At 34.8% G+C, this 9,863-nt stretch overlaps 1 pseudogene; it reads left to right on the forward strand.

Moving 5' to 3' along the window:
• The first annotated feature begins 6,476 nt into the window (after nucleotides 1-6,476).
• LOC100610456 (probable C-mannosyltransferase DPY19L4) lies at nucleotides 6,477-8,108 on the forward strand (annotated as a pseudogene).
• Nucleotides 8,109-9,863: the final 1,755 nt, after the last annotated feature.

The raw sequence follows: 9,863 nt of genomic DNA on the forward strand, positions 1-9,863 counted from the left end.
TAACTATTTTTAAGATATTAAAAAATAAAATTCATTTACTATTTACTTATATCTGAAAACCACAGTCTGCTGTGTTCTCTTCCAATTGATTCCAATAGCTGAAAACCACTGTCTGCCTTATTATAATGATGTAGATATTTTTCTTTGAAAAGTCAAGCAGTGGGCTGGCATTACAGCTTTTCCTATGTGGGGTCACAACTCCTGTGACACTCAGGGAAGAACACATTGGCAATGTCAAACAGATCCTCTTTCATTGCACATCATCAGTAGTTTCATAACATGGCACATTTCTATTTTTCTTATATTCATACATTAGTTTCTTGAAGATATTTGTTGGTTTTGTTTTTCTTAGTGTTTCTAATTCTATTATTTTCATTGTTGAAAGAAGAAACATATGCCCTCTTCAACAGATTCCTTCAATATTCCAGCACATGAAAGACTTCATCTCTTGAATAGAATCTACTCCATTTTTCTATTGACATTTTCCTTACTGCTCAGAATTTCTTATTCACATTTGTCCAATTTATTACTAGGCTATCTAGAAAGTTATTATTTTAAAATTTATTTACTTTGGACTCCTTACTTAAATCTGAAACAGAATAGTTCCTTTACCCCTTCGTGAGTCCTGTGAAGGGGTTGGCTTATTTACTCAGCCCACAGCTCTCAACTCCTCATGGGAGTTGGCAGCAACCCCCAGAGCCCCAGAGGGTGTGTGTTACATGCTGCTTTTTTAGTTTTGCCATCCATGGATGGCTGAAGTGTTAGCCCAGTGGAAGGTCAGTGTGACAGCCTCCTTCACCTGCATCTGGGACCTTGTCTGGCTTCCAGGAGGAATCAGGTCACAGGAACAAATTGAAGGTGGTAAATGTGTAGGATTTTATTACCAGTGAAAGTGGCTCTCAAGGGGATGGGGAGCTGGAAAGGGGATGGAGTGGGAAGGTGGTCTTCCCCTGGAGTCTGGCCATTTTCAGCTGAACTCTTCTCCAAGGTTCCATAGTCAAGCCATCCCTTTGAAATCAAGCTGCTTCTTCTCTTCTCTCCTTCTCTGCCACTCTGCTGCTAGTGGAGCCTAGGGTTTTTATGGTTACAGGATGCAGGGCAGGGCAGGGCAGGGCAGGCCAGGGTGGTTTTGGAAAAGGCAACATGCGAGCAAGAAAACAGGAATGCATGTTCTCCCTTTGGGCCTCGGGTCCAGGCTTGAGGGTGGAGCCCTTGCCAGGGATCCTGCCCTTTTCTACCCAGTATTTCCCTGCTTCCTGTCTATATCAAATCCATCATTTTTAAAAATTCCACGCCTACATCTTGTGATTGTTAATTTTGTTTTGTGTAAACAGATCCTCATGTAACCTTCTCCAAAATTGTATGTGAGAGGTACATTTTCTGGTTTCTTGAGTTTCTCAACACTGCTTTATTTTGCTATTTCTATTGATGGATTTCTTGTCTACATATAATTCTAAGTTGAAAATATTACTGTCTCAGAATTTTGAAGTAACTGTTACCTTTTTTTAGTATCAAAGTTGAAGATTTAAAAAAAATCTGCTGCATTTATGACATTTATTGAGTAATTTTTTTTTAGTATTCTCTGGAGGCTTTTGAAATGTTCTTTTGATACATGGTATACTTGAAATTCCTCAATGATGTCAGTGATGTTCCTTTGAATTATTATTTGTATATTGAGCTCAGCAATCAGTGGGCCCTGTTATATCTACAGCTAGGTCACCAATCTTCACCCTTGGAAGGTTGTTTCAGATTATTTATTTGATAGTATCTCTTTTTTTTTCTTAATGTTTCCCTTTTGAAATTCCTTTTGATTAGATATTGAGCAATCTGGACCTACTCTTCACCAATTCATTTTCTTTTATAGGTTTTCTCTTTTTTTCAGGTGTATATTCCAGAAGAAGACCTCAAATTTTCTTTTAATCTTCCCATAGGTTTTCATTTTTATTGTTAACATAGTTTTAATTTCTAAAATTTTATTTTTTCTGAGCTATTTTTTTAATTCAGTCCTGTTCATGACTCTTGTTTTATAAGAGGCATCATCTAGAAGCCTTCTGAAGACATTATGTGTTTTAAGATTGTCTTCTGTCTGTGAATGATCTCTCTTTTTTCTTGGGGCCACATTTTTGTGTAATTGACTTTTTTTCTCCTTTCATACTGCTATTTTGCTTTATGTCTAGTAATCTGTGGTTTTCCATTCAAATGAAGAAATAAAGGATTAGATTACTTGAGTTGTTTGTCACATATCTCTTAAGTTGTTGGGTATTAAGGCTAGAATTTTCCATTAATATTTTTTTCTTGAATAAGGACGTTCAATAGGGTAGTACAGAAGCAGAGCTTGTTAATTGGCAAACTGTCTTTCATACTCAAATGGTGCAGAACTGTCTTTAAAATGGAAGGCCCCACAGTTTCAGAATTAGAAGCACTTTACTTTGGAATAATAACACACATTCAAGCAAGGTTAATTCTTATCTAAAAGGTTCTTTATAATTGTTTTGGGATGGACTTACAATTCAATCAAGTTCCTGTCCCCCGCCCTCATAACTCTCTCTTTATGGTCATGGAAAATGATGTCTTTTTGTATTTCGTCACATTTTCAGTCCTATTATTATATCTGCTCATTCCAAGGAGAAAAATTTTCTGAGTTTAAGCTATCCAGTTCAGGCTACCTTATTTTTGCATCTGTCATCTGCTGCATTAGAATTTGAGAAATGTATTCTCTTTTAATTTTATCAATATGATTTCATCTTTTACTTTTATAAAATTTATAGAATTCCCCTAATATGTGTGCCCTCCACCCACTTATTTTACAGTTATGGGTTTATCCCCATTTTAATCATTTATTATTTCTATAGTGCCTTGATGATAAAATCTAGACTAACACACTTGCTTAGTCTGCATATTTCTATGTAAGTATAAAGTATATATTATTCCTAATTATGAATTGTTATGAATAAGAACTTGAAAGTTGTTTATCAAAATAATTAAAACTGTAAATCTGAAACTTGCAATTTTATTTTAGCAATTTATACTAGATGTTAAAATTTTATTCATATATATAGTTACATAGATTTTCAATGGAGGGTAATTATAAAAGTTACATCAGTAAAAAAGATTTAACAACGGGAGATTATGTCATTAAAATATGGCACATATAATTTTAAGCTACAGAACTTATTTTTATAGTTGTACTCAATATTCATGCAGTAATTTTCAGTTCTTTCTACTTTATCATAAATATTATTTTTATAACTATTTGATTACATTTACATTTCTTATTCATTTGGTTTAGATTTAAATTGTAGTTATTAACATAAGAATTTAAGAGACTGTAACAGAACAAATAAAATACAAGTATGGCTGACTATAATAAATTTAAATATGCAAAGTTCATCTTATAGAGGCAGAGAGGATAGATACTAGCAGGAGTGTGAGATACACTGATTTATAAAATGATGATCAAAGTTTGGTTCAACAACAAATAGAAGGTTAGACAAAAAAGGATAACCTTTTGCATGAAATGAAACTTAAGCAGGAATCTATCATGTGATTAATATTCAAAAATGTACTATTGTATGTATAATTTAACCTGATATGGCATAAATCTTAGAATAATTGCTTTAAATTAATGCACTAAAAAAAACAGAAAAGAAAACAATCAAACAAAAAACACTATGCTTCTAAAGAGCTCTTACATTGACCCTATTTTGGGCAATAGTATACAGTTCATCAAAGGAATGTCTTCAATACACTACAATGATGCCCTATTTTGTTTTTGGAGAAACTTGTATCTCTTTGAGTGGGGTCTCACACATTCTGCTATTTTTCTCAAAATCAAACACTGTGTCAAGGGTTTCCACGTTTGGAAAATTTTTCTGGCTCAACACAATGCTCTGCCAGACCCTGACTTCTCTCATGGTTTTGTAAACCCAGTTTCTAAATCCAGAGCCACAAGCCTAGATTCCTCCATTCTCTGTGGATGAGTTTTCATGTGATATACTTAGGTTTCTTTTTGTGCTGATGGGCCTTAAATTGAAAGCACTCTAGTCTCCTCTACTTTCTTTAGCTTAGTATGTCACAAATGAGAAGTGGAAGACTGCGCCTCTTGGATTTCTTTTTTTTTTTTATTATACTTTAAGTTTTAGGGTACATGTGCACATTGTGCAGGTTAGTTACATATGTATACATGTGCCATGCTGGTGCGCTGCACCCACTAACTCGTCGTCTAGCATTAGGTATATCTCCCAGTGCTATCCCTCCCCCCTCCCCCCACACCACCACAGTCCCCAGAGTGTGATATTCCCCTTCCTGTGTCCATGTGATCTCATTGTTCAATTCCCACCTATGAGTGAGAATATGCGGTGTTTGGTTTTTTGTTCTTGTGATAGTTTACTGAGAATGATGATTTCCAATTTCATCCATGTCCCTACAAAGGACATGAACTCATCATTTTTTTATGGCTGGATTTCTTAAGTCTCCAGTTTCCTTGTAAAACTTGATTCAGTACTTCTCCAGAGCTCAGTAAGAGGAAAACTTTTGATGTGTTGCCATTTCAGGATTTTGAGGTGAATTCCGTGTAGACTTTAATTGAGCCAGAATATGAAAAAGGCGAATAACTAAAAATTATGTTTTCAGATATTCACTGCTTGTGGAAATTTTATTTCTTATATAATATATGATTTCTGTATTTGTCAGTTTGGGCTATTATAACAATGTATTACACAGCAGGTGGCTTACAAACAGCAGGAATTTCTAACAGTTTTAGAGGCTTGGAAGTCTGAGATGAGAGTTCCAGTATGGTCAGGTTTTGGTGAGATCCCACTTCCAGTTTGCAAACTGTCAACTTTTTCTGGTATCCTCATATGGCAGAATGAGAGCAAGCTAGCTCTCTGGCCTCTTCGTTTAAGGGCACCAATCCTATTTGTGACCTAATCTGCCCCGAAAAGCCCCACCTTCAAATACCATCCCATTGGGAATGATATTTCAACTTTTAAATTTGTAGGGGACACATACATTCAGTCCATAACAAGATATTATTTATTACGGGGGATATATCTCATGTATTATGTATGATATATATATATAGTGTGATATTTCCCATCCAATTTTTTATTGGAATGATTACATATACTAGCAAGATTAAATATTAGCCAAGAAAGAAAGAAATGGGCCCCAGATAAAGTAAATCCAATAGAAACAACTTGTAAAGCTGTGTATAAAAAATATTAAAAGAATAATAAAATAAAAATCATTGTTAATTTTCACAAAGTTGCTACACAAGGACAATGTAAAACAACGAATTGAATTTCTATATACCATCACGTTAATAAATAAAAGCTGTAAAAGTTTATAGTAATTACAGTAATATTTATAGCAAATATCTAGAAGTGGTCCTAAATTTATATATGTCTTCATAAAAAATTATGAAACAAATTGAGATAATTTAAAGGACTAAGTAAATGGACAAAATATGTTACAATCATAGATTTGAAGACAGTAATTTAAAGATGGAAATTCTCCTGAAACTTCTTCTTAAATTAAATACAAATTCAATCAATATTGTCACAACAATGTATTTCTATGTATTTTGGTATTTTTAGCAATTTGTAAGTGTATTCTATATTTTAGTGGAAATGCAAGTGGCTAACAATAGCCAAGCAGTCTTTTAGGTGGGAAGCCTTGCTCTATTCATAATGAAGCTACACTAAGACAATGTGGGAATAGTACAAGCATATAATAAAGAGCCTCCAGACAGAGCCTAATATATATGAACACTTGATTTATACATAAACATAGCCCAGAGTAACTGTAGACGAAGTTTTGGGGGAAAAATAGAACTTGTACCATATGTCAAACCTACACAAAATTTCATGTCAATTTCATGTCGATATATCTAACTGAGGAAATTGAAATAATAGATAATCTAGAAGATTATGTAGAAGTTAACCTCATTATCCTGGGTTAGGCAAAATTTCTTAAGGTGTTTTTAACCTAATGTTTCTCAAAGTTATTTAACTAGAAACTGTGCGTGTGTGTGTACGTGTGTTTAAGACATTAATATATTGGGAAAATCTCTTTTCTCTGAAGCCCTTTGGGAGAAGCTTCCTTGAGTTCTCTGTTTCATTATCAAATTAGCACAGGACAATCACCAGAATTAAGGCCCGTGATTATCAGCTGAAAAACTTTACAAGAACAGTTCAGGGTATAAAGCCTCACCCCGGTCTGGTAAAAAAAAAAAAAAAAAAAAAAAAAAAAAAACATCAAAGCAGGAAACTACCATTTTCCACAAGAAGATCATAAGATAATGTATTTTGGCTGTCTGTCAAGATCGAGTTCCAGTGTAACAAGGTTAGCTGCACTCAGGTAAGTATATACGGAGCAACTTATGTCATCAAGAAACATTAACCAGGGAATTGCATAAAATTTCGTTTAGCTTTTGTGTAAGATTTTTATTACTAGGAAAACAATGATTAAAAGGTATGTTTGCGGCGGCGGCCGGGAGCGGACCCGGAGAGGCTGAGGGGTTCGGAGATTCAGAGGGAGGGAGACTACTGCCTCGCTGCAGCCGGAGGGATGTCCTGGCCTCCGCGGAGACCAGGGCAGAGGAAGAAAGATCAACTGCAGAGCTGCGCCAAAGAAAAAAGGCCAAAGTCTTCAGAAAATAAGGAATCCGCTAAAGAAGAGAACAATCAATGACATTCCAATTCCTGAAAGAGCTCCAAAACGAGCTTGAACGGGGAGTCACGTTTCAGGGTGACAGTGCCATTTATTAGACCTATCATAAAGATATGTTAAAGGCACCTTCATTTGAAAGAGGTGTTTATGAACTGGCACACAATAACAAAACTGTATCTCCAAAGACTATACATGCAGTGCAGCAAATGTCTGTATATCCAGAACTTATTGCCAGTGTTTTATGTCAAGCCACTGGTAGCAACGAGATTATTGAGCCAGTGTATTTCTATATTGGCGCTGTTTTTGGATTCCAAAGAATATGTTACTGCATTATTTGTTACAAGTTGGCTTATGAGTGGAACATGGCTAACAGGAATGCTTACTGTTGCATGCCTCATTTTTAACAGGGTGGATACAACAAGAATAGAATACCCCATTCCTTTAAGAGAGGACTGGGCACTACCATATTTTGCATGCCAAGTTGCTGCCCCTACAGGCTATTTAAAAAGCAACTGAAATACTTATGGAGAGGAGTTTTGCTACTTGTTGATAAGTGCTTCAACTTACATATTTATGATGATGTGGGGTACGGCCGCTATCTCCTGTTTCTTCAAGCAGTGTCTCTATTCCTGCTCGATATCTTGCCGCTGGAGCAAAGTGACAAGGTTTATGAAGTTTATAAAATCTACATATTTTCTCTCTTTCTGGGATATTTACTGCAGTTTGGGAATCCAGGTGTACTGGTGTTTCCTTTGTTAAGTTTACTAGCAGCCTTAATGATTGCTAAGTGCCTTCAGCTGAATGCGAAGAAAGAAACTTTTGTAGCTAAAACAATGAAAGTGATTAATTTTTACTTGGTGTGTACTCTGACAGTGACATTGAATATTATAATGAAGATGTTTGTCCAGCACAAAGAAAATGGGCACATGCTCAAATTCCTTGAAGTAAAATTTGGACTAAATATGACTAAGAATTTTACAGTTATTCAGCTCCTCTGTCAAGATTCCCTGCAGGCACCTTCTCAAGACGTTTTTTTTTTTTTTTTTTTTTTTTTTTGCAATTGAGAATCTTCTTTATTACATTTCTATATTCCAGTGTTAATTATTTGTTTTCTTTCTATACTGCAAGTTATTTTTAGGAGTATTAATACTAAATTCCTGACAGAAACTGTTATTCTTCATGACGGATGAATTGGAGAATGTCCAGAAATAATTTATCATGTAATTCACACTATTTTATTGGATTCTCTTGTGATGGTTATAGAAGGCTTGAAGTACATCTGGATTCCTTATGTGTGTATGTTAGCAGCATTTGGTGTATGTTTTCCTTAACTTTGTATGACACTTTTCAAGTGGTTTCAATTAAGAACCATATACCCAATATTGTTGGTGGTTTGCAAAGAAGGTGACAGGCTAATCTACTCAAAATATGGGTGATTTTGTCATGAGGTCAAAATTAACTTTCTCCATATGTGAATTATTTCACTAGAGCTTACTGGATCAGATCCTACTTTGTATATAAAATCAACCCTGTGATATCCTTCCAATTTTGAAAAATAACAGAGCTTTCATTTCAAAGACTACCTGAAGTAAAATGCAGTTTTCTTCCACCTACTCAGTGTCTTTTGCAGGTTAGAGTATGGACATTTGAAATATTGCTGCTTCTTTCCCCCTCCTGCTCTTAACTGGATCCAGAGTTCTGTGGGAAATAGAAGATCAAGCATTACTGTCCTTTGATAAAATGTGATATCTACCATTCTGCAATATTCCAAACAAGTGTCTTCCTTCCTACTGAGAGGTGAAGCCAGCTAGACTTCCTGGGTCGAGTGGGGACTGGGATAACTTTTCTGTCTAGCTAAAGGATTGTAAACACACCAATCAGCGCTGTGTAAAAACGCACCAATCAGCACGCTGTGTCTAGCTAAAGGATTGTAAATGCACCAATCAGCACTCCGTGTCTAGCTAAAGGATTGTAAACACACCAATCAGTACTCTGTAAAAATGCACCAATCAGTGCTCTGTGTCTAGTTAAAGGATTGTAAATGCACCAATCCGCACTCTGTAAAATGGACCAATCAGCAGGATGTGGGCAGGGACAAATAAGGGAATAAAAGCTGGCCACCCCAGCCAGCAGTGGCAACCCGCTCGAGTCCCCTTCCATGCTGTAGAAGCTTTGTTCTTTCGCTCTTCACAATAAATCTTGCTGCTGCTCACTCTTTGGGTCCCTGCCACCTTTAAGAGCTGTAAACACTCACCACAAAGGTCCGTGGCTTCATTCCTGAAGTCAGCAAGACCAAGAACCCACCGGAAGGAAACAACTCTGTACACACTACTACATGGTCTTTCGTGCTTTTACTGATTGCAATATTTTCCCTGTAAAATCTTCATTCCATTATAATATTGATCTTTAATTTGAATATATTCAAGGTCAGAATGTATTTCTCAAACATAACATTTAACAAATATGTAATGTGACATAATTCTTTACTAGAAAGAATTATTCCTACCTTTAAACAAGTTTCTGAAAGTGTTTCATGATTTATAACAGCTGAAGTTTTACAATATAAAACGAATTTAAATGTTAGCTGAAAATATGTGAGATTTAAATTAAAATAGAAATTATATAAAGGTAAGTGATTTTTAAGGATGTACATAAAGATATATCCAGAATTTTCATGATAATGTTTTCATCATCTGCTGCTTATATAAGTGAACACTTTCTTAGTAATACAAAGTGCACAATATTATTGCATTTTATATTTTATGACTGTCTAGTGATTAGTTTTTTCACTTATGCCTATTAATTTGATATCAATTTGATAATGATAAAACAATAACTTATCTATATTTTTAAATGGACATTTAGAAGAGTGTTGTTCAGGTTTTTAGAAAAATATTGATATTGGGTATACAATTTATTCATGTTTTCTACTGAATTATTAAGTAAAACATTAAATCTTTATCAGAATAAAAATATGTGCTCTAAAATGAGCAACAATTTCTGGAGATACAGGCAGATGCTGTTAAACATACCTCTGCATACAGATGTATTTATTATAAAACACGAGTGATGTTGTTTATGAAACTGATGCAGTCTTCAACATTAAGAAAAAATGACGATTTTAATAAAATTTACAACATGGTTTCACAGTCTAAATTCTATGTTCCTTTAAGTTAAATGTTTTTGTATTT

The sequence above is a fragment of the Pan troglodytes genome, chromosome 6 (genome assembly GCF_028858775.2).
Source record: "Pan troglodytes isolate AG18354 chromosome 6, NHGRI_mPanTro3-v2.0_pri, whole genome shotgun sequence".
Classification (NCBI taxonomy): Eukaryota; Metazoa; Chordata; class Mammalia; order Primates; family Hominidae; genus Pan; species Pan troglodytes.